This window comes from Furipterus horrens, unplaced genomic scaffold, assembly GCF_987537825.1.
Source record: "Furipterus horrens unplaced genomic scaffold, mFurHor1.1.pri manual_scaffold_4, whole genome shotgun sequence".
In the NCBI taxonomy this organism is placed as follows: domain Eukaryota; kingdom Metazoa; phylum Chordata; class Mammalia; order Chiroptera; family Furipteridae; genus Furipterus; species Furipterus horrens.
This window is the reverse complement of record NW_028327174.1, coordinates 10,986,937-11,012,206: the sequence shown is the minus strand read 5'-3', so window position 1 is coordinate 11,012,206 and position 25,270 is coordinate 10,986,937. Positions and strand designations below refer to the sequence as shown.

Below are 25,270 nucleotides of genomic sequence, written 5' to 3'. Positions count from 1 at the left end.
CTGGATTTCTCACTTCAAAGTCACAGAGAAAATCAGCCTCCTGGTAGGTGGTTTACACTCAGAATGGTATGACCCCCTTAGCTCATCGAGAGTCAGACACTTAGTGTCAAATAAATTGTCTCTTTAAAATAATTCAGAGGTAAACTAAAATAACTTTCACAGGGAAAGGACTCGCTTCCACTGAAGACACAGGAAAGAATGTGCTGCAAGTGCAGACACTTCTCAGAGTTGTGAGCCTGGGCCTCACCGCACACCCCGGGGCCTGGCGCCGTGAAAACAGAGGTGTAATAAGTACATGTTGAAGGAATGAATGATGTACAGGAACATCACCTCCTGATCCCCCGAAGAAATGGCAAGGGTCTCCCCAGCGAAGGTGTTACTCATCGCCAGGTGGCCACGTGGACTGCGACATCGCAGGGGTGGCGGACACCATGCTCATGGAGACGGTAAATCGTGTCCCAACCCAGTGGGGTGGGTTTAGAGCTTGGAATTATTACACCTAAGTCCTTATTACGTTCTTAGAACTGAGCCAGTCCAACCAGTGTATTTTACACATGGGGAAACTGAGGCAAGGAAGTGATGTGCGTCGGGTCACCCGGCAAAGCCACTGCAGAGTGGGAGGTTGCAACCACTTGGCTGCTCTCACAGTGAGAGACAGAAGGAAGGGGTGAAGGGGACAGGTGTGTGTCTCCGATGACGGTAGCGAGCAACGAGTTAAAATATAATCATTTTAGGCCTTTATCTGATTTTAACAGTAATACATGTTCATTTGGCAAAAGGAAAAAAAAATTGGGGTAACACAAAGAAGTAAACAAAATTATCTGTAATTCTCAACTCAGAGAAAATCCCTAATAACCATTCTACGTGTTTCTTTATGTCCATTACAATCCAATTATGTATTTTAATGGATAGAATGTACATTCATACTCATAATTGATTTCATGCTTTCAATCATTATTTTATTATTTTCCACATAACATTATACTGTGAACACTTCCCCTACTCTCAAAATAACTTAAACTCTGTCTTTTCTAATGGCCACCTAAGAGTCACCTGAATAAATATATCATAATTAAGTCAACCAGTTATCTACTATTATCATCAAGTAGGCTATTTCCAATATTTCACACATGTCCATCTTTGTACACGAGTCACTGCCTTCATTTTAAATTATTTCCTTAAGATAGATTTAAAAAGGGGGATTATTGGGTTAAAGGGTATAAACTTAAAAAAAATCCTCACCTGAGGACATGTTTATTGATTTTAGAAAGAAAGGGAGAGAGAGAGAGAGAGAGAGGGAGAAAGAGAGGGAGAGAGAGACATCAATGTGAGAGAGAAACACCAATCACTTGCCTCCCATACATGCCCCAGCCGGAGATGGAACCCACAACCTAGGTATGTACCCTGACCGGGAATCGAACCCACAACCTTTTGGTGTACGGGATGATGCTCCAAACAACTGAGCCACCCAAAAAAGTACCTCTTTTTAAAAAGTGTCTGTTACCAGGTACACACAAGAGATTCCATCTCACTAGAGCCTCACTTAACACGTGTTTTCTAAAAACATATTTTTCAATTTGATAAGCAACCTTTCCCCAAAGGTAGCCTGTATCCCAGTGCTGTTTTACGTGCCATTTTTCTGATTGTGGAGAGCTGGAGTCCTGTCATTACCCATTTGCATTTTCTTTTCAATAAAAGCCTGCTCACATCTTTTCTCATTTAAAAAGGGGGCCTGTTTCTTCACTGACATGAGCTGCGTGTATCAGGATGCTGCCCCTCATTTGTCATGTGTGGCAACGGTTTTATTAGCGGCTTGCTTATGTTTTGTGTGTGTGTGTGTGTTTTTTTCTTCAAATGGCTGTGCATCTTTAAAAAAAACATGGAAACACATTTCCCATCCCCTCTGAGTGAAATCTATCAGTCCTTCCTTTCCTATTTCTCTCTCTGCTTTGATGCTCAGAGCATCCTCGGGGGCCTGGTTCTGACAGTGAGACGCCCCCTCCTCCTGGCAGGGTCGTCTCCTTCACAGACAACAGTGGCAGCAAAGTTTGGTGTCTCACGAGGGGTAACTCCACCTTGCTCTAGCAGGAAATAATTAGGAGCCGTGCACCATGAGATGACATTTCAGTCAATAATAAGTTGCATAGCCGACGGTGTGAACGGAGCTGAAAAATTCCTATCACCGGGTAACACCGTAGCTGGCCTGACATAGTAGCCAGCGCGGTGTAGTAGCCTCAGTGGCATTGCAGCTGGCGTGACATGCACAGGGTACCCCCTGACAGCCTGGGGCACGGGGGATTTGCAAGGAATGCAGAGAAATGAGTGACTCCAGCCAGGTGACTTGTGGCAGGCAGTTCCCCCCTCCATACCTGGCACCCCAACTTCTCTAGCCATGTCCTGCATGTCACTCAAACATCCAAGGATACAGCCTCCAGCAGTTACCAGGCCTTGACCGTGGGCCAAGTACCCTGGTGGAGACTGGGGACCCTGAGATGAGTGGGGCATGATCCCTTCATTCAGGACACTCACAACCCAAGAGGAGTCGGTGCAACACTAAAGGATAAGGATCTGCTAAACGGAGAAATGAGTAAGCACATCAAATAGCAGAGGTGACTACAAGGCGCTGAGGGGGCCCAGCGCGTGTTCAGCTTTGTCTGGGGGTGGGGGGGGGGGGGATGAGTGCGTCCTGGAAGGCTTGGGTCTTGAAAGAAAAGTAGGGAATTGTCATGCGGGCACGGGTGTGAGGGCATTCCAGGTAGAAGAAATGGCACTTGTAGCTGAATGGATGGACCTTGTACTAGGGGGCAGAGTGGACCATGCTGGTTTTGTTTCAACATGCTCGGTACTCACTTTTTAATTCTGAAACAGAGCTCATGATAAAATCCTCTCCAATCAGAGAACCACGTTCCCCTGGACAGTAACTGGTCTAAGGACTGCATCTCCAAGATGAGGGGCCCATCAGAATCTTTCTTGAATGTGCGGAGAGAGGAGTGGCCAGGTAAGCCAGAGTGACGAAGACCATTTTCTTGCTACATGGAGGGTCCTCATCTATAACAGAAGTACCACTGGGAACAAAGACAAGGACGGAGAATCCCTGAATCCTGCTGAGCCTGACACCAGTGTCATTTTTATCTTCCGAGGCGTTGGAGTTACTAAGTTCCCTTTTTTGCCTACACTCATTGAATGGGGTCTGTTGTTTGCCATCCCTGTTGTTCTGACCGAGACCGGAAATGGCAAAATTTACGATTACTACACACAGCAGTTTAAGGTCTGACGAGATGGTGGCAGGAGATGGGGTTGGATAAAATAAGTCCCAACAAGGCTCACGAATCCCTTCTTGCTCTTGTATCTCCGCAGTCCCCCTGGCTCAAGCCCTGTGTCTTTCATGCCTGGGCAAGAAGACCTCCTTCAATCCCACACAAGTTGGCACATCCTGGCTGCGGGCTCTACCTGGGTTTTCTTGTTATTTCGGCTTTACACTTAACATGAGCTATCTTATTTGGGTTTCTGCCCCCAGGTCTTTCTCAGAAGGGGCTTTCGGCACTGGAGAGGAAACCAAGGACAACCCGTAATTAAATGGTGGAGATGGGACAGGTGATGATGCTGGGGGATTACTGGGTGCTTTAGGCGGTGTCAGGAGGCAGGAGGCCAAAGGCTGAGAGACTTTTAACCATTGGAGAAGGATAATAATTCCCTCCAATATGCAGAAGCTTGTGAAGGCAAGAAAAGATCTTGGCTGGGCTTTGCCTTGGACCTCAGTTAATAAGCAGAGAAGCCTCATTCTTCTTGGCTGCTTGACTGCTATTCTGTTAACTGGCCCTTGTTTCTCAAGAGCCAAGTTGACAAAGGGTGAAGATAATGCTGATTTGGATCACATGATGACCTGTCATACCCAGACCTGACCCCAGCCCTGTCTGGGAAGGCTCCGGACTCTCTGACCTCCATGTCCCCCAGCAGAGAGACTTCAGGTTTCCTCTTAACTGTCTCTACACTCCTCGCAATCCTTCCCCATCCCCACCTACCTCTGAAAATTCAACCTCGGTACAGATCTGGGAAAAGGAGACCAAGGGAACTGAGGAAACCAGCAAAACCAGGTGTCCTGGAAAGGGGAGATCAAGACATCCCCATGGTCTCTATGCCCCTGAAGGCCCATGGACCACGGTGCAGCAGCCAGAACAGAACACAGGACGTGTGCACACTTTGCAGATGGAGGGGGTTGAAATGGCCAAATGAAAGGACTCGGGGTGTAGGAAGTCAGCCCAGGCTGGAAATAAATCAGGTGGCAGCCAACCAAGAATCTGGGGGCGAGCGGACAGCGGGGTGCTGCAGCACAGTCTGCGGGGCCCCAGGCAGCTGCCAACTGCATGGCGTGCTGACAGAGGGACAGGGGCCGGGTGGGGCTTAGAGGCAGCTGGGCTCTCTGAAGAACCCTGGGGCCCTCTGTGTAAAGTACCAGGAGGTTCCTAAAACACAGCCACGAGTTGCTGGAGGAAGCTGGCTTTCCTTATCTCCCTTCTCAGTCTCAAAATCTCAGTCTGTTTATCCCTGTCTCTTCCTTCCCATTTGTTCCAGAGAAGGTGTCCTCGCAGTTCCATCCTATTCCTCATCACCCTGGAGATCCCACATATTATGGGTTGAATTGTGTCCCCCAGAAAGATACGTTCAAGTCCTCAGCCCTGTTACCTCAGAGCGTGACCTTTGGTCTTTGCGGATTTGATCAAGTTAAGATGAAAGTCATACTAGAGTAGAGCGGGCCCTAATCCAAGGACTGGTGTATTTATAAGAAGTGGGAAATTCAGACACAGACTGCACAGAGAGGGAGGGAAGGACACCCCGTGTGACGAAGGAGGTAGAGGACAGGCGTGCCTACACGCCAGGGAACTCTAACGATTGCAGGCAACCATGAGGAGCCAGGAAGAGGCAGGAAAGGATCCCTCCCTGGGCCTTGAGAGAAAGCATGGGGCTGCCACACCTCCACCTCAGGCTTCCAGACCCTGGAGCTGTAAGAGAATCATCTTCTCTTGTTGAAGTCTCCCGACAGCCGCAGGAAACACGGACACTGCACACCCCCATTACTTCCTCTTCCTGGCAGCCTTCAGAACGTTCCGGCTTCCTTTGTTGCTCTGTGTGCCCTTCCACAGCCCCCTCCCCACTTCCCAGAACAACAAGCCCAATCCTAACAATAAGGAAACCTTTGCTACAAGGTTGACAATGAATCAGTAGTTAAGTAATGTTCCTGTTTACATAACAAAATTAACAGGTCGACACACTGATAAATGCATGAAGATTTGTTTGGAAGGATGTTCACCAAAATGCTGACCTGGTTGTCTCTAAGGGGAGGGTGGGCTATGGGGTTATTGTGTTCTTCAGACTTTGTGGTACTAGCTGCCTTAAAAAAAAAAAAAAGAAAAGGAAGAAGGCACAGAGCGGTTTTTACCACCAGTAGTAAACAATGAGGTTATCTTCACTTTGGAAAAAAAATGATAAACGTAACAATGATGTACCGTCACGGAACAGGTTTATGGGACAATTTCATGTGACATGAAACAATAGAAAAGAGAATCTGTGCGATGACTCAAACATTTGTAAAAATGATGACCCTGGAGGGAAAGATGGAAAATTGATACCTTGTTCTGATGGTGAGGCTGCAGGTGATTTCTCTTGTTTTTAAAATACCCATTTGTGTTATAATGTGGTTTGGGCATTAACCAGAACTTTTGGTTGGCATCCATACATAAATGAGTAGGTAGCCAGTCCCCTCTGATTGGCCTGGAGGCCATCCCCGGCCATCCCGGCTCTTCCTTCCATGGCTGCACCTCTTGCACAAAGCAGCCATGTCAGCTGGGCCAGCGCCCATGTACCCACCCCCATAGTCCTCTGCATCTGGCTGCCAGTCCCCTTTCTCTCCCAACGGAATTGCTCCTAAATGCCGAACCCCAGGTCAGACGGCTTCTGCTATGCCCTCACCTCCCCGGATCTCCAGTAATAACAGCCGATGGGAGCCTCTATTCGACCCCTCTGCCATCTTCAGTCTCCTAAATCCGAGCACCGCCCTGGGAGCTGCTGTCATCGTCCCCATTTTCCAGCCACGCAAACTGAGGCACCAGGCGCTGAAGGAACCTGCTGAGGTCGCACATCTGTTGGTGGCGTAACCACCTCTCAAACCCAGACACCTGGCGGCTCTAGAGATGGGTTTCCCAGTCTCTGCATCATTGACATTTTGCAGCTGGATAATTCTTTGTTGTCGGGGGCTGGGTGGGTTGGGGAGAGTTGTCCTGTGCATTAGGACATTAGGGATATTCCTGGCCTCTCTCTACTCGACATAATAGCACCCCCATGCCCAGTTGTGACGACAAAAGTATCTTGAGACATTGTCAAGAGTCCCCCTGAGGACATATTCCCCCAGTGGAGAGCACCTGCTGTGAGCAGTGGCCTATGTAGCATGATCTCTGTCCTCCCCACCCAAACCCTTCCTCCCGGCCTTGAAGGTGCCCACTCCTCCGTGTCCCAGCTGCTTCCTCCCGGCTCCTCCCTTCCCATGGCTCTCCTCCAAGGCTCAGGGTTGGCTCTCTTCAGTGGGTTTCCCATCTTGCCCTCACAGGCAACAGTGAAAAACGACTCAGATTTATAGAGCACTTCCCAAGGAATCATTTTTAGGCTTTTAATTACGCTACCTTTAATCCTCACAATGGCCGTAGGAGGAGAGTACCAAGGGACGCGTTGTCAAGAAGTCAAGGCGCAGAGAAATTAAGCACAGGAAGGATGAGGTCCACCCGAGACCAGCGCTTAAAGGCCACGCGGAAGACCACCATGCAACCAGCACCGTCTACCCAGCGGCACGTCTCGCCATCACCTCAGACCCACTATGCCCAGACCCCAAGTCATCAGCATCCCCCAGAGTGGATCTCCTGACTTCTGCTGAAGGGCCCATGGCGCTTCCAGGAACCCAGGCTCTGTCATCCTGAAGTCAGCTGCTGTTCTTCTCTCTGACAACTGTGAGAAGCCGCAGCGGCTGAGAGAAGTGTCTAGGATCTGCCCCTGTACCTCCCTCCCTTCTCTCACTCTGGCCCCCGCCTTCACTGCCTCCTGCCTAGAACACCCCAACAGACCCTTAGCTCCTAACCCCGCGCTGAAGTCCCTCAGCTTATTCCTCTGTAGCACGGGGCCGGGCTCAGAACGCAGACCAGTAAGTGTTGAGTGTTAAGTGATTTCTCTGCCTCTACCCCGCGGCTCCCAGAGCTAAATAACACAGGGCCCCGGCAGGTAGCATCAGGCCAGGTGACATGGCCAGTCATTTCCAGAAGTTATTCTTCTAACGTGCACTCTCTTTATTCCCATATTAAACACAGATGGATATTCTTAATTTCCACAGTGCCTTCGCAGACCCTTTTCTGGAAGCATGCACATCTATCTTTCGTTTTCCCACTTTTGAGAATGACTTGAGTTCACGAAATATTTTGTTTTTCAGTTGAAGAGCTCTGTGGTCAAGGGCAGCTACCAAAGGCCTCTGCGGACAGCAAGAAAGAGAAGGGGGCCCTGTGCACTGAAGAACGGCCTGAGCTCTGGCCGGTACGGCCAGTAGGAATGAGGTCCCAGGTGGCCCCAGTGACTTTTTAAAAGAAGCCCAAATATGGACATTTATATAAAATTCTCGATTAGTTAAATGCTGACTACTTATCTAAAATTTAAAAAAAAAACTTTTTACTGTGCAGACTGGTAATAAAAATAAATAAAGCAGAACTGCTATGGGGAAAATGCCAATGAAACTCAGCGCTGCACCTAAAGGGGACATTCGTGACTCAATGCCAACATATGGTGGCCACGTGGAACACTCGATCCAGTCTTACCAAATCCTCTGACTTTCAGATGAGGCCAGAAACCTGCCTTTGATGAGAAATCTTTTGCATAAAAATCCCTCCTTTAAAAAAATACTCCAATTTTAGAAAAGCAAATTTATAACAATGTGTAGTGCTGGACGGTAACTGGACTTAATGGTGGTGGTGATTGTTTTGCATCGTGTGGCCTGTGGCCAGAAACTGGTCAGTGCACCCACCACCTACAGGCGGGAGTTCATACTTCGGCCTCCAGCACTCAGTGCCCCCCAGAAAGCGGCCTGGGCTTCCTCTTAGCTCCCATTCCTCTGTGCCCCTAAGGAACCTTTCTGCCCTGGTCCATGGGCCCCGCCGTCTCCGCGTTCATCTTCATTCGTTCACATCCCGCTCTGTCCACGCCACACCCCAAGCTTAGGAAACTGCCCCTCAGATACTCCCCCGACTCGAATCCCACGCCCTGAGGGACTTCTCCCTCACCCTCGGTGTCTCTTACTCATGTGGACACCACCCACACCACATCTCCTGACAGCTCCTGGCAGGTATGGTCTCCTACTTAACTCTTCACCTGCCCGAGGTTGTCTCCCGCTGGGGCAGGGATCTTCCTTCTCAAGTCTCCTCTGCGTGTTGTCCAGACAGAGCTTTGTTACTCTCCTGAACAAAGGGTTCTGGAGGCTGCCACTGCCTGCAGATCAAAGCCCAAATGCTTTGGGATGCTACGCGGAGTCCTGCGTCTGGTATGATCTGGGTCTACTTCTAGAATTCCACTGTGGCCATACCGCATGATGCACTCTGTACTCCAACCGCATGGATTGACAGCTGTCCTCTGAAGCTAGATCTATCTCACATGTGGATCTCTGTACATACCGGGAAAGAGACAGCAAAGGACCGTTCAGAGAGAGCACTGTGAAAATTAAGGATATTGCTCTGTGGCCCTGGCTGGGTAGCTCATTTGGTTAGAATGTCATCCCAATACACCAAGGTTGTGGGTTTGATCTCCCACCAGGGGACATACAAGGACCGACCCATGAATGCATAACTGAGTGGAACAACAAATTTATTTTTCTCTCTCTCTAATCAGTAATAAAAAAAAAAGGATATTGCTATGTATTACATATGGAAATAAGGCAAGACCAGGATGCCGCTGCCCACCTGCCAGCTCTTACCAGTCGTTCAGTGCTCACTTTTAATACAACATCCCCTGGAGAACGGACTGGCGCTATTCACTTCCTGGGATAAAGTTGGCCAACACACATGCACAGACTTTGAAAACAGTGAAGTTCTCTATAACAACCAGAGGTTGGTATCCATGTTTGCAAATCTTTTCCTGGTGTCTAGCCGGTGCCCAGCACACAGTAGGTGCGCAGGAGACGCACATGGAAGTGAAATGCACTCTGGCTTCACTTCTCAGGGTCTTGGCCCATCTAAAGTCAGCAACAGTTCAACAATGAGCAGGAGGGAAGGATCTGAAGATGCCAAAGAACACGCGAGGGGGGAAAAACATGATGGAGCTTCTCCCCAGCTCCGCCCCCAACTTGCTGTGAGTCTCTGTGAGGACCGCTTCGCCTCTCTCGGCCTCGGTTTCCCCACTGACACACACACAAAAACCAGCTAAGTGACATCCGAGGGCCTCTTCTGAGATGACTGCCTCCAATTCCAGACTTGGAACCAAGACTTTCAACACCCGCCTCTCTGTCACATCTGTCCAAGTTCCCTTGTGACTTTCTGTCACATAGCAGTAGTTTATAAGAACCACGATTACCGACAACTGGGTACTTGCCAAGTGCCAGACACCTACAAGGGGCTTTTCAAGCCTTATCTCTCCCAATCCTCACACAAAGCCTCTGTGAAGTAGGTACTTATCTTGGGCTGGGTTCACTAGAAGCAGAGCCCTGAACAGGTTTGCCAAGGCCTGGGGTTCATGGAGGGAGGTGCGCTCTTGAGAAAAAGCTGTAAGAGGCTGAGCGGAGCAGGGTATGAAGAGGAGGGGTGTACTCATGGGTAAATCTAGTCTCGGCCTGATCCACAGGGGGCTCTGGAGCTTAAATAGCCCCACCAAATTGCCCACCTTGAGGGAAGAGGGCTGGACTTTTGGGTTCCCAGTATCAGTCAGGGACCAACTCCCCTGACGGGAGGGGGAGAGGTTGCAGAGGGAGTCAGTTTCTCGGTTGTGTCTGGGGTGCAGTTACCACCCGCCCCGGGCTCTGGCGAAGGCTGGAGGGATAGCCGAAACCATGGCACTGCAGGGTGGGGGATGGGTGCACTGGCTGGCAGAGGGCATCTGAGCAGAGAACGAGACAATACCATGATCAGCCCATTTGGCAGATGAGGAAAACCGACACCTGGAGTGATTAAACTCCCTCTCAAGGTCACAGAACTTCGAAGTAGAGAGGTCTGTAGTATTAGGTACAAGTCACATTTCCCATAAACGGTCCCCGCCCCTGAGGGGCATGGCCCCTGTTTCCCAGCACCCAGAATGGTGTCTGCACCCAGGGGATGCTGAGATGTGCCTGGAATGGCAGAGTCTGTGAGCCGCTGCTCACCAGGGCCGTGGGGCCTCGGTGGCATGTCTCTGTGAGGCAGGAGGTTTGCGGGGTGGGGGGTGCCCACTCTTCAGCAGCTGCCTGGGCTCCAAGGGCTGTCAGCAGCCTGCTCCACGCCGGGGTGGGCCTCCTGCCAGGCTGCCTGCTCGGGAAGGGGAACATTATTCATCGGGGAGATAAGGCAGCTGATGAGAGATGGGTCTCAGAGCAGCTGTTCCTCCGCAGCGGGGGGGAGGCGGAGGGGAGGGGAAGAGGGGAAAGCCCGTTTTGAGATAAAAAATGGTGTTGCTGCTGGGGGGTGACGGAAGAGCGCATTTGGAGGCGAGGCTGGGCTTGTACATACTTGTAGCCAGGGCCTTCCGCACAAATATCTTGCCTGACAAGCCACGTATGTGCTGTCAGGTTAACTACTGAACAAGGCAGGGGCTCTCTCATCTGCTCACTCAGCAGGAAATACCCACATGGCGGGGGCGGGGGGGCCCCGTTCTCAGAAAGCAATGACTCGGGCTGGGCCGGGGGAGCTGAAAGCTCTGGCTGGGCTACAGTTCTAGAAAACTTATTTCCTGCCCACCCCCACTCGGGTGGCAATGACCCCAGCGGGGCTGAACCCTCTCCCTGTGCTCCCCTGGGCCTCCCCTCTTCTCTCAAGGCTAGCCCCTACTTGCTGAAATTTTCCAAGTTGGGGAAGCAAGTGTGAGCGACATTTCTGTGTTTTATTTTTTTTGTTTTTTTGCAGGTTTGTTGAAGGGAGCAAGAGAATGGGCTCCTAGGTGAGGTTCTGAGACTCTGCCCAAGCTCCTGATGGTCTTTCCTAGTGTGCCCTGGCCACCTCCCCAGCCTCCTCCCTTGCCCATCGGTCACCTCCCTTTCTGGCCACGCTGGAGGGTGTCCCCAGAAGCCAGGGTCTCTGCCCCGTGCCCTGCAGTGGACGTTCCCATCATTAGCAGTCAGAACAGGGAGGGATGTATAGAGGGGTCTTTAAAAGTACGACATTATACTTCCCATTATAAAAACAATCTCAAACAAGTCCAGCAGAGTGCTAAGATTTGACAAGCTGGGTCATGACAGACATTCAGGGAACAACAGCTAATGTTTACAAGTGTGTCTGAGGCACTTTCGTCTTTTTAACATCTTTGCCTTGATTCATCCTGACAATTACCTTCCAAGTTAGGTGTCTGGTTTTTTGTTTGTTTGTTTTGTTTTTTTAATAAGAGAAGTTATGTAACCTGGCCCCAGAGTGGGAGCTCTTCTCCACCTCAGTATATGGGTGTTTGTGATATTATTCTCTGGACTTTCCCTATGTTTTATAATAGTTTAGAATTTTTTTTTAAAGGATCTGAAATAAATATGGAAAAATGTTAGTATTTGCTAAATTAGCGTGTTCAACTATGTATGTTTTAAAGTTATTCCAAACTTTATACATATGAATATTTCAAAAGAACAGAAAATGCCTCAGTATTGTTCCCACTTCCCAGAAACCTTCTGGACCTCTCAGCCCCTCCTCTCAGTCCTCACTCCTCTCTGCTAGGCTTCTGCATGGCCTCATCACGCTGCATCGCAGCTGGTGATTTATGTCGATTTACTTCCCGTTTCCTCCCTCTGGGCTGCGAGCTCTACCAGGGAAGGGCTGATGTTGGATTTACATCTGTATTTCCAGGGCCTGGCCTATCAAGCACTCTAGAAGCTCCATGAGATTGTTAAACTAAATGGAGCCTCTCTGGGGGCCCCCATGGGTGAGGACTGAGCCGCTGATAAAAGTGAAGCTGCAGGATGTGGAGGGAGCAGATGTGGGCCCTGCCCTCTCTGTTGGAGACATATGGCAATAATTTTTAGGACCACCACCCAGCCAGGGTTTCCAGCATAAATGCTTCCAGCTACACCTTTCACTGTGCACAGGAACCTCTTAAGACAGGCTCTTGGCTGCTTTCAGCTCAGCTCAGCTCAGCTCATGCCCATCAAAGAGGTAGAGGCAAGAGCAGCTTTCGAGGAAGCCTTCTGGGTTTTACCCATCGTGTCTCGAACTGTGACTCTTGCTGGGCTGGCAAATCGTAGATCAATGCTCTGCAAGTTGGCTTCCTCATTCTAGCCTAGGGGTTCCCAAGCCTGGCTGCACACTGGAATCACCCGGGAGCTCTCAAAACATTCGCCCCTAGACCTTCCGTCCCTTCCCCACCCTCATATGTTCTGATGTGACTGGCCTGAGGCTGGGACTTGCAGAAGTTCTCCAGGTGTCTGCAACAGACAGCCAAGCTGAGAATTCCTGTTAGGTGATCTTTGCAAAAATGACAGTTGCCACTAGGTGATGGCTTCATTCAATGTACAGTTCCTGAGCATCTAGTAGGTGACAGGCATTGAGGAAAGAAGGAAGGAGCTTGAGACCTCTGCTCCACAGAGAAGCTAAGTTGAGGAGAGGGATTATTTAGCTGGTTTTGGTAGACACAGATCACACAGCCAACGCGGACGTAGTAGGGTCATGGTGCCTCCTAAGACCACTGTCAGGTGTCACTGACTGATCACTGCTGAGTCCATAGTGATGGTCAATAAATAGCTGCTGGACAAAAAGCAAGGGGGTAACTATATATACAATACGTACTTAGGTATGTTTCCCCAAGGTTCAGCTGGGCATAGATTTATCTTTCCCCTGCTAGGTGGGATTTCATATACTCAATGCCAGGCCAAGAAACACATCAGCAAGTGGTACAAGTCTGGCTGTACCTAGGTGACATTTCTAAGAATTTAAGTAAACTTGTAACAAATTCTAACAGCGCTGGTGCATGAACTATTCTTCGAGAACCCCTGGTTAAAGCAAACACTACCGAAGCAAGCCTGAGCTCTTTTAATCCTTCCAATAACCCCAGAGATCAATTAGTGGAGTGTTTAGGGCATGGACTTTGGGATCAAGCCCTGGTTCTACCACTTCTCAGCTGTGTGATCCCGGAGCATTAGTTAATAGTTCAGTGCCTCAGTTTATCCATCTGTAAAAAAAAAAAAAATAGGATGGTAACAATAACATGTAACTCATATAGAGTTGCTACGAGGATGGAAAAAGCCAGTCCAGACAGAGTTGAGGTCAGTGTCTGGCACACAGGGAGCCCTTGATAATGTCAGCTACATTAACAGGTAGGTAGCATTTATTTGTGAGCCTTGTCAGAGTTTCTATGCCTACAATTTAAAAGTTTTTCTTTAATATCTTAAAAATAGGTAATTCCTGTAAATGAATGTAGCAGACCTGCCGCAAACCCACCCAAACCTCGATGATTTCTCCTCAAGAAGTTGACCTTGCTGGCCGCTCCCATGTGGTAGGTCTAGCAGCAGGGTCCACAGCTTTCCTGCTGTGAAAATGTCACAGGCAGCATGGCTCCTGAGAGTCCCCCCATGGCTTTCGTCCTCAGTGGGCCCATCCTTGTGAGTGTCCTGCTTAGGGTCCTGCGTTTTGTACCACAACAATCCTGGTCATAACCTTCCGCTGTTTTCCAGTAACTATGGACTTCCCCATCTTCTGTTTACTGTTCCGTATACTTCACAGCATGTCTGATAAATCCTTTTCTATCAGTACAAATGAATATGCTTTTTAAATTTTGAATCTCATCCCATTAGATGGCTCTACCCTAGTTTATTGAACCGATACCCTACACAGGGACAGTTAGGTTGTTTCTAATCTTCAGCCGTCAACAAACTCTTCTGAGAATGAAACTAATCTCAACATTCACACAACATGTAACACCAACTGCCTGCCACTCATGTTGTATGTAATGTAGTGCATACAAGAGTTTATAAAGAGTTGCACTGTGGAGTTGGGGCAAAAAAAAAAAAAAAAGATGTTTGACAGTATCTGCTCACATCTTCTCTGTGCACAGTGATTTCGGCAGCAAGTAACAGTGACGACTAAATCAATAAACAAGCTGTATTACATCACTGAGTACTGAAGACAGTGACAGGAATGAGTAAATCAGAGGTTCAGAATCATCCTCAAGAACTTAAATGCTTTGTGCTCTTCTGACTCTTAGTCTCAGGGATGGACTTTGGTCCTCACACTGTCCCTTCATGTTATCAGTGCGTCACCCTGGCTCCTGGAGTCACATCCTCATGCCTGTGAGAAAGGGCCCCATTCTTGAATGGCTTTTAAGAGGTGTAGTGGGCATTCCAGAATCCCCTGGCAGGCCCCTCTCAGGTCTCCCTGGTCACAACTGCCTCTCAGGCCCTTTCCTCAACACCTCTCTCTCTGCGGTAACAGAATGACCACAAATGGCTGAAATTAACCAAGACTCGTCCCTGGCATCAAGGAGGGGCCTACGTTTCCGTGAAGTATTATGGTCACCAAAATCTGAGTAAACTCAGGAGTCGGTAGGCAAGAAAGAAGGCAGTGACAAATAGTATACAGTACACCTCTGAATCCTCTATTTTCATGAACCATCATATGTTGTTCTTTTAAAGAATTGGCTCATAGGATTATGTGTCTTAAGAGAAAAATACTGAGTATATTTACAATACAGTATTCTCTCACTTATCACAGGTATTACGTTCCGGACCCCCACATGATAGGTGAAAATGTGCAAAGTAGGAACCTTACATTTATTTTAGTATTTTTATATATTTTAAGGCTTTATAAACCCTTCCCACACACTTATAAACTGTTCCCAGTCCCTTATTAACCTTATAGCGGAAAATCTGCGATAAATAATTAAATAGAATATTTTTAAAAATCCCGCGATACAGCGAGGTCATGATAAGTGAACCACAATACAGAGAGAGGCTACTGTCACACATCTGGATAAACTGATAATTGCAACAGTAATTCTTAAAATCTACGACAAGGCTTTAATGAGGCCTGCAAGACCTAGTGGTACAAAGAACTCTTGACTGGGAACCAGAAAACACAAGCTTAAGACTCCCTGCCACTCGGGGAGGCCTCAGAAATGTTTCTTCAGCTCCCAGGCCTCCATGTTCCACCTCTGTGAAAACTGCAGCTTGGCGGAAAGTCAGACGTCAGGCAAAAGAGAAAGAATGGGCTCTGCAGTGAGACCTGACTTAGAAGCCCAGCTCCCCTACGCTGTGTGACAATGTGCAAGTTTTCGATCTCAGTTTCTCATAGGTAAAGTGGTGATTAAAATGTGCCATTCATGGGCCCATTTTAAAAATGTACTTTTCAGAGGTATAATTTGCATGAAATAAAATGTAGTGTGGTGAGCTTGGACGAATGCAGACACCCATATAACCATCATACCAGTCAGGATACATACTTGCATCAGCACAGAAAGTGCCTGCCGCCCCTCTCCAGTCAGCCCCCAGCTCCCTCGGCCCTAGGTAGCCGCCGATTTCACTGACTATATGGTAAGTCTTGCCTGGTCCAGAATTTTTTATCACTGGAACTCTAAAGTTCATAGTCTTTTGTGTCTAGTTTCTCTTGCTGAACATAATGTCTTTGAGTTTCATCTGTGTTATGTATTATGGGGGATGGAGTGAAAGGTAGTCCACGTGACCCTGCCTCCTGGTGCTCATGACCTTATTTAAACCCCTTCCCTGAGTGTGAGTGGGACCTGGGACTCGCTTCCAGAATGTGGCACAGGTGATGGGGTGGCCCACTCAAGGATCACGCTACATCGCATACGCCTCTCTCTCGCCAGCAAACTCACCCTCTTTCTCCCTCGCTTGCGCTGAGGAAACAAGCTGCCATGTCATGAGAGGACCTTTGGAAAGGGCCATGTGACAAGAAACTGTGAGTGCCTCTGGGAGCCAAGGGCAGCTGCCAACAGGCAACCAGCAAATAGCTAGGACCCTTAGTCTTTACAGCCACAGGAAATGAATTCTGCCAACCATCTGATGAGCTTGGACGTGGTGCCATTGCCAGTCACACCTCCAGACAAGAACCAAGCCCTGAAGGACATCTTGACCGCAGTCTGGCAGAAGGTCTGGCAAAGCTATGTCCAGACTCCTGATCCGCAGAAACTGCGAGATTATAAAGACGGCATGTCCTCAAATAATATTGTTTCATTCAATGTAGTTTCGTCATAACATTGCTGAGATGTGGTAGGAATGTAAATCTTGTTTACACCAATGAGCCTGGGGTAAATCTGGTTTCCTTATATATTATTCCACTTAAAGTTACAGATCTTATTGACAGCGTTACTGTATGTGTTGTCTTAAGCTGATAAATTGCTATGAAAATTCTTGTAGAAGTCATTTAGTAGACATGTTTACTTTCTCTTGGGGAAAATCTAGTAGGAGAATGGTTGCATTATATGGTACATATATATTTAAGTTTGTAAGAGACTGCCAAACTGTTTTAAAGCGGTGGCACCGTATCACAGTCCCACAGGCTGTGCATGAGAGTGCCAATTGCTCCGCATCCTTGCCAATGATTTTCATTATCTTTTTAAGTTGATATGTCGTTAATAGTTTCATCTGCATTTTCTTGATGATTAATGATGTTTGGTATCATTTCATGTGCTTATTGGCCATTTTTTGTATATCTTGTCAATTACCTGTTAAATCTTAAGATACTGCCATCTTAAAGGGTTGTTTTAAGAAAGCAATATACATGTAACATGATTGGCACCTAATGGACACTAAATAAAAGAGAGCTATTATTATCTACATTATTTTCAAGGTTACTTAAGAGATACAGTACTATGATTCTATAAAGGGGCCCACAAAGTATATATTTAACAGTATATACTAAATCCTACTCCTGAAGAAGGGAAGGAGGAGAAAGAACAAGCAGTTAAATGACAGAGGAGATGGAGCAGGAGTGCAAGAGCCCCCAGGACTGGAGCTGGAAGAGTTCGCTGGCAGGAGGTGTGGCCCGGTTTAGGGGTGACCAAGAGTTCTGCCTTAGTGATTGAAGGGAAAGCTGGCCCTCAGGGGCTTCATCGCGGGGCCTTAAACTAGGTGAGTGCTGTGGGCCCCTGCTCTGCCAGACCTGCCATCCAAAAGGGTGCCAAACACCTCTATTTAAAGCAGCAGAGATTTCAAGCATTTTGTTGCAATCTGAAGTCTATTGTTGCCTCTGTTAGCCCTGCAGTCACCGGGGCAGGGAGGGGCTGGAGAACAGCATGTGCAAGGGGACACTATAGGCATCTTGGAGCAACTCTCTATCAGAGACGCTAAAATTAGCACCTCTCTCTCTTCATTGCTCCTCTTGCCCAACTCTAATTACGCGCCTTTGCCCCGAGCTCTAGTCTTCGGTTCTAAACACCCAGCTTCACGGGGTCTGGCAAGGACTGGCTTTCTAAAGACTCTGGAGAAAGAGAGGGGCAGTGACTGTGCCCAACAAGATTTTCGGGGTCTTAATTTTACACCCAAAGAAAAAAATAACAATTTTACAGGATTTTTCTGTTAGTAAATGCTGCATGTGCTTATTTGAAGGAAAAAGAAAATAAAAACAAAAACAAAAACAAATAGTACATCAACAGATAAGAAAAAGGGTGAAAGAATGCAGTAGTCCCAAATTCAAGAGACAATGTTTACATTACAATGTATTTCCTCCCATATTTTCAATATGTAAACATACCTATAAGTGCATATATTTCTAAATAAGAGAGAATTGCAGTCACATGCTGTTTTGTCATCTTTTTGCCCATTTCGTAGAGATCTTTGCATCCCCAAATCAAAACATCTAGACCTTTTTACTGACTACTTAGTATTCTGTACTCAGTGGGCATTTAGGTTTTTAAAAAGTGTTACAAAGTCCTGGGAAGAATGCCTCTATAATTACACCTTTTTTGACTTTATGCCTTTCTTTTTCTTTTTTTTAAGTGTATTTTATTGATTATACTGTTACAGGTGTCCCAGTTATTTTCCCTTTGCCCCCCTCTGCCCAGTAGTCCCTCTCCCTCCAACAATCCTTCCCCACTTAGTTCATGTCCTTGGGTTGTGCATGTAAGTTCTTACCAAAGGTCTTTAGTAGGGAACTTACTGGGTGAAAGGTTATGAACATTTAAATTTATATTGCCCTCCAGAAAATTTGTTTTGATTTGCACTTTTATCAATAGTTTATTGGAAGGTCAGTTTCCTGTACTCTCAGTAACATGAAGTTGATGTTTTTTTATCATTTTGATTCTGGAAAAAATGTTTCCTGGTTTCCTTCCTTTGTTCCTTGATCATTATTGAGAATTAGCTTTTTTTTTTTTAACCTATTTGTTCACAGGCTATTTCTTCTTTTCAGTGAATTTCTTGTTTGCATTTAGTGCTTATTTTTGTACTAGGATATTTATCCTTATTTATATACTGGGGTAGTGATCATTTGCCATTGCTTGCAATATTTACTCTAAATTTGTCATTTCTTTGAATAGGCATTTTCCTCCTAAGGGAGCTATGGAGTTGAGATTACAGAGGCATCCACATCGATAGTCAGGAGGCATTCTAGCTTTTCTGGTGCTTACTGTCCCACTGGTTTGAGATGTATCAAAGCTTCCTGTGCCTCCTTAGGTAGATGTTCACACAATGGCAATGCATTCTCCTGGTAGTGTGTCTTCTTGCCCTGCACAGGACGCAATGCTGAGGACTTCTTTCCCAGACTCCTTTGCAGCTAGGATTCTGACTATATAGCAGATTTGGGGAACTGGAAGCTCTTGCTGAGAGCTTCAGAGAGCAGAAGTGAGGTGGAGATCATCTTCCTTTTTGGCTGTTCTCTGCTGGCAGACAAGTTTCTGGAAGCATGAGTGTGTGTCCCCCCTGTGGTTTCTCCAGGGCTCTGCTCTAGCGTCTTGGGTGCCAGGAGAAGTTAAGGTGGTAGCAGCTTCCATAGGCTTTCTCTGAACTCCAACTATGGCAGAGTGCTCTTGAACTGAGACACTGGCCATCTGGTGGGTTACTTCTGCAGTGCTCCAGATCTTTCTGGAGGCCCAGTCTGGAGCCCACTTCTCCAGTTCTTCCAGTGATATTCCCTGTATTAAGTTATTTTCTGTATAAAAATCCCTACAATACTTTGTTGCCTGCACTGGACACCAATGGATTGTTCTAATATTCACATGGCTTCTAGATCCTGTCACTTCCTTGTACTTGCCCAGGTTTTCTATCACTCCTTTCCAGGCACAGAGCAATTTCCTCCTCTCTGCAGGCAGCCCAGAATATTCATTCTAGTGTCTCCCGAATTCTCTGAGAATTTGTATAGTTTATTACATCCAGATTTCTTTGCAAATTATATAGTAGAAATGGATGTTTGCCATCTTGTTTGGGTTTATAACCTGGCTCAGCCATTCCTGCTTGAGAAAGTTACTTAGACTGTCTATACCTCAGTTGGCTTATCTCTAAAGTCATACCATAGGGATGGCAATGCCTGCTACAGGGAACTGTTCTCAGAGCCATGTGCACTAAGACAGGCAGCAGGTGCTCAATACTTGCCTCCATATGATTCACTCAGCCACCACTTCCTGTATTAGCATGACTCTGGGCAAGTTATTAAGCCCTCTGAGTCCCAGTTTCCTTCCATGCAAACTAGGTACCCTAAAATCTACCTCTCAGGATTGTGAAGATCAGAGGAAAGAGCACAACTGGAAGTAAATTCCAGGTCTATATAACAGTATTATTTGAAAACCAGGTATTGTCTGAAGACTCATTTTTAGCTAAGAACAAAAGCCAAACTATGCACAGCCATTATTTTTCAACAAATATTTGTTGCGTGTGCAGTTGTCACGTGTCAAGCGCTGTGCTGGGATCAGAAGATATGGAGATGAACAGGACAGATGTGACCCCTGCTATTATGGGGCAGTGGGTGGACAGACAAAACCCAGGTGAACACACATATGTACTTATAAATTGTGATAACGATAACCACTGTGAAGGATATAGAAAGGGGACTGTAAAGTGAAAATTGGATGCTGGTACAGGGGTGGAAGAACCTTGAGTTATAAGATGATTAAGTTCTGGGGGTGTAATGTACAGCCTGATAATTGATATTGTATTGCATACTTGAAAATTGCTGAGAGAGTAGATCTTAAATGTTATCACTACACACACACACACACAGTGGTAACTATGTGAGGTGATGATGGTGTAACCTAACCTTATTGTGGTAATCATTTTACAATATACATGGACATCAAATAATCACATGGTACACCTTAAATTTACACAATACTGCTGGTCAGTTATATCTCAATGACGCTGGGAAGAATGACTATAAAGGAAGTGGTCTAGGAATTCACTTCTGAGAAACAGGCACTTAGGCTGGCTCATGACACCCATCCTAACCCCCAGAATCATCTCCTGCCCCATCTTCCACCTCCATCTCTCTGATTAGAAAGTTTCAGGAAGTGGAAATGCAGGTCTTGGCTAGAAAGATGATGAAGAGTTCTTTGTCCTGGGTTATCCAGAGGCTTCAGGGGTGCTGGCTTATTGCAGACTGGGGATTATCTGGGAGAAGCTGCTTATTTCTGGAGTGGAGGCGCGGGGGATGTGTGAGTAGCAAGAACTTAGAGAGGTGAGTTTAAGGAAAAGGGAGATGGGAAGCTTAGTAAATATAAGAAACAGGAATTTAGGAAGAAGGTTGGCAGAGGTATGGCCAGGAAGTCTGATGATCTGGAATCTATGCCTGGCTCTTACAAAAGATAAAAGGTAGGTCCTGCTTCCTTCTAGAGGTAGCACAGTGGAATAGAAAGAAACTGGATCAGGGCTCAGCAGATGTAGCTTCTAGTTCCATGGTGTCTCTGGGAGATCACTGCCCAACACTCTGAACCTCAGCTCCTTCATCTGGATAAGGGAATAATCATGTCTGCCCTGCCCACATCAGGGGCTTACCCACTCACTCCATCCTCAGCTACCTATTGGGTAGTGACTTGTACCAGGCACAGTGCCGGCACTGGACTGTGGACATGAACAAGGCATAGTCTTGCTTTCACAAAGCTCATGGAGCATGGAAAGAGACTCACGTATTCCAAGGTACTGCTAAAATGATAAGGGAATGGTAGCGGTAACGCAGGAGCGTAGAGGAGGAAGGTTGCCATTGGTCAGGAACAGTTTCCTCAAGAACTTGGCCCTTGAGTGGAGTTTTAAAAAAATGGGGAAAGCCTTGCCTGGTGTGGCTCAGTGGCTTGACCATCATCCCACAAACTGAAAGGTGGCTGGTTCGATTCCCATCCAGGGTACCTGCTTGGGTTGCAGGCCAGGTCCCCCAGTTGGGGGTGTGCAAGAGGCAGCTGGTAGATGCTTCTCACATCGATGTTTCTTTCCCTCTCTTTCTTCCTCCCTTTTCCCCTCTCTAAAAATAAATAAAATCTCTTAAGAAATGGAGAGAGTTGGGCACTTAAGTGGGTGAGATCAGAAATTAAGGTGCTCCAAGTGGGAGAATGCCAGAAGCTTTGATGGTGCGTGCGTGGGGAAGGAGCCTTTTCACGCCACAGTCAGGTGAAGGATTGGCTCACACTGCCACGCTGGGGATGCTGCTTGCTTGGCCTGGACTGGCCTTCTCCACCTGCTCTGCTTAGCAGATACCAACTCATCCTTTCACGCTGGGCTCAGACATCACCTTCAGAGCAGCGAGAGCCTCCCCTGGGTACCGCAAGTGAGCTGGTGTCTCTGCTCCCTTCTCTCTCATGGCTCCTGCTCCCCCAGTGGCACCCATTTGTTTCACAAAGTGGTTTTCCATCAAGTTGTGAACTCATCCAGAACACAGACGACGTTTTTATTTGCGCCATATTATTACAGCCTAATACTGTGACAGGTGGGTAGTCGGTGCTCAGCAAGTGTTTGCCCAACAGAGAGTGGGACTATATCCTGGGCCTCTGTGACTGGCCTGCTTGTGTGTAGTGTATCCTCTGAAAGTCTTCACCCTCTGATCAGTGCTCCTCGGCTGGGAGCTGGAGGCAGATGAATCATTGTTGAGAAACAGAAATGGAAAGAATTGGCGGATAAAGGCTCCAGGTGCCAAACTGTAGCCTCGAGAGCAAAATGGCATCCTCTTTTACATCTTATAGAAAGAGGAAAACAGCCAAGGGTCCCAATTCTGACTTTTCTATCACTGCTTCTGTGCCCTTGCCAAGGTCATCATGATAAACACTGTTGGCTGGCTAACTCAACAATTCACCTTCTCTGTCCTCTCTCTGCTGTGGAGGCCGGAAAGCCAGACATTTAATTTTCCCAACCTCCCTTCCACTAGTTCTAGTCAACGGGGTAAAACTGGAAAACTTGGAGGGGCTTCTGGAAAGTTTTCCTGCTTCCCTGAAAGCAGAAGAATCAGCAGAGAAGAGCCATCAGGCATGCCTCTTCTTCCCGACCTGAACGCTGGCGTGATTCCTCCAACTATGGCAGCCACGTGGGGACAACATGATGGGTAACTTTATGTGTCCGGCTGACTTGGCCATGGGGTGCCCAGATATCTGGTTAAACATTATTCTGGGTGTGACTGGGGGAGGGGTGTTTCTGGACAAGATCAACATTTGAACTAGCGGACTGAGGAGGGCAGACAGCCCTCCCAAGGGGGAGTGGATGCCGTCCAATCTGCTGAAGGCCTGAACAGAATAAAAGGCTGACTGAGAAAGAATTCTTTCTCTCTGCCTCAATATCTCTGAGCTGGAACATCAGTGTTTTCCTTCCTTTGGGCTTGACCTCAAACTGGAACTTACACCATCAGCTCTCCTGGGTCTCTAGCTTGATGACTGTAGATCTTGGACTTGCCAGACTCCGTAATCCTGTGAGTCAATTCCTTATAGTATATACCATGTATAGCATATGACACATGTTGTAACATATGATATACGTTATATAACATCTCTGTATGTTATACCACTCTTATTGGTTGTTCCTCTGGAGAACCCAGACTAATACAGACATTGAGGTGTTGAACATGAGAAGAAAAGGCCCATATGCTAAATATAAAGGACAGAAAGACAAGGAGAGTCTGGATCGCTGACAGCAAATTCTCTCACTGCACCTAATCTGGAAACACCTATATCTAGACTCTTAATTATGTGAGAAAAAGAAACGTCTTTACTGCCAGCTGGGCTCCATGTCAGGGTTTCTGTTACATGCAGTGAAAGCAGTCCTGACCCACCCAATTATCTCACATCTCTGAGCCTCATTTCTCCAGTTACACACTCAAGGAAGACTGGGGAGGGGAAGGGCCTGAGGTGAAACTCACTAGCATTTCCAGCACCTCCTAGATGCAGGGTTCCGAGCCAGGGGCTCCAAGGGAGGCGGCGGAGTCAGGCCTTGAGTGGAGGACTCTGGGGCCAGATCGCATGGCTTGAAAGCCCAGCCCCTCAGCCAGGCAGACATGGTACTGGCTCGCTCCGTGTGTCAGTTTCCTTGCTTGAAAAGTAAGGATCCTACAGCACTGTTTAATAGTGCTGTTGGGAGGATTAAATGGATTAATTAACGTAAGATACTTAGAGCAGTGCCTGGCACGTAGAAGAATGCTCAGCAAAGGCTAATCACAGCTAAGAATCAGGCATGGGTCAGCCCTTGGGAGTTTGGAGTCTAGCCTGGAAATCAAGAAACACACACATACAAATATGACACTGAAGCCTTAAAGATTCATGACTGAAACAAACTTAACTGCCTTCAAGGAAGCTTTAGATAAGTCTGTAGAAGACAAAACCATAACAACAGGCTAACAAAAGAAGGTAGGTATTTGGGGGATAAGCTCAGGAATTGACATTAATTATAACAATATGAGATAGCAAAAGATAATACTTCATAGAACTTTTTTTTTAAAGCATTTTCCTAGATTCAAACAACTTTGTGAGGAAGGAGCAAACACTGTGAAATTCTTTCCACACTTGACCTTATTTTGATACTCACTTTATTTAATAATGAGCATGATTCTCATTTTACGGATGAGAGACCACAGGCTTATTGTGAGGCTCACAAGAGATGATCCAAGTAAACATACTCTCTAACTTTTCTAGCATGATTTTTTAAAAACTGTGTGAGGTTATCATTGTGTGGTAGTTCAGAAATCATCTTCTCCAGTAACGTTTGGTAACCTGTACCCCCAACCCCTCGTCAGCCCCCCGGAAAGGGCCCGTCCGTACCCCTCCTGAGTGCCCTGTTTAACCCACTTCTATTTTGGAGGCCTGGGCTGTGGGAACTGCCCCTCAGAGAACTCCTGGCTCTCTTTGGGCTGCCAAGTGGATCCCGGGGCCAGGCAGGCTGTGAAGGATCTGCTCCCAACCCCACCCCAGCCAAGCCACCTGCCCAACTGCTGAACACCCGGGCCCGTCAGGAATGTGAGTGCCTGGACCTGGCGCCCGCCGCTGTGAGATAACAGTGCACTGGCGGCGGGGACCCTGGGGACATTGCTTTCCTCTCCGCTGAGGTCTCAGATTCCTGAAGCACGAATCTCCCTCTAATCGCTGAGATCTGAGGCCCAGGCTTGGGGAGCACTGCTTGCTTATTCAGGAAGGTGCTCCCCGAGCCAGGCTGCCTGGCAGGATGCTGATTTGGGGCTGTCCCTGCCCAGGAAAGGGCTCCTTGCTTTCCTAAAGTAGAGCTCTCCCTTAGGACAATCACAAGGTGACACATGGAAGGGGTTCCCAGGATGTCCTGGGAAAGGCAGGGACTGTGACCCTCCTTCCATCTCTCCTTCTGCAGAAACAGGTGGAGGCAGTCAGACCTGGATCCAAAGGGGTTAGGCACGCAGGTTCTGGGGCCAGCCTGCCTGGGTTCTATTCCCGACTCAGCCACTTCCTAGTGCTGCCACCTCAGCCAAATTACTTTCAGGCTCATGAAGAGAATAGCGGTGGTTAACATCACAGAGTCGTTAATGGAATTTGAGTTCATAAAAAATGCCTCGCCTGTAGTTAACACATAATGAATTTCATCTACTTTTATTATTGAACCTGTGATTGTGATCAAGTCTGTAACCTCCCTGAGCCTCAGTTTTCTTATCTCTATAGTGGGAATAATAACCCATCCAGAGTCCACTCCCTTTTCTTCCTTTGTTAAGACTCATCACACTTG

At 47.3% G+C, this 25,270-nt stretch overlaps 1 protein-coding gene across 1 annotated transcript in view; it reads right to left on the bottom strand.

Moving 5' to 3' along the window:
• Positions 1 to 25,270, bottom strand: part of SYN3 (synapsin III) — a 364,472-nt gene that overhangs the window by 254,855 nt on the left and 84,347 nt on the right. The gene's annotated exons all lie outside the window — the stretch shown is intronic.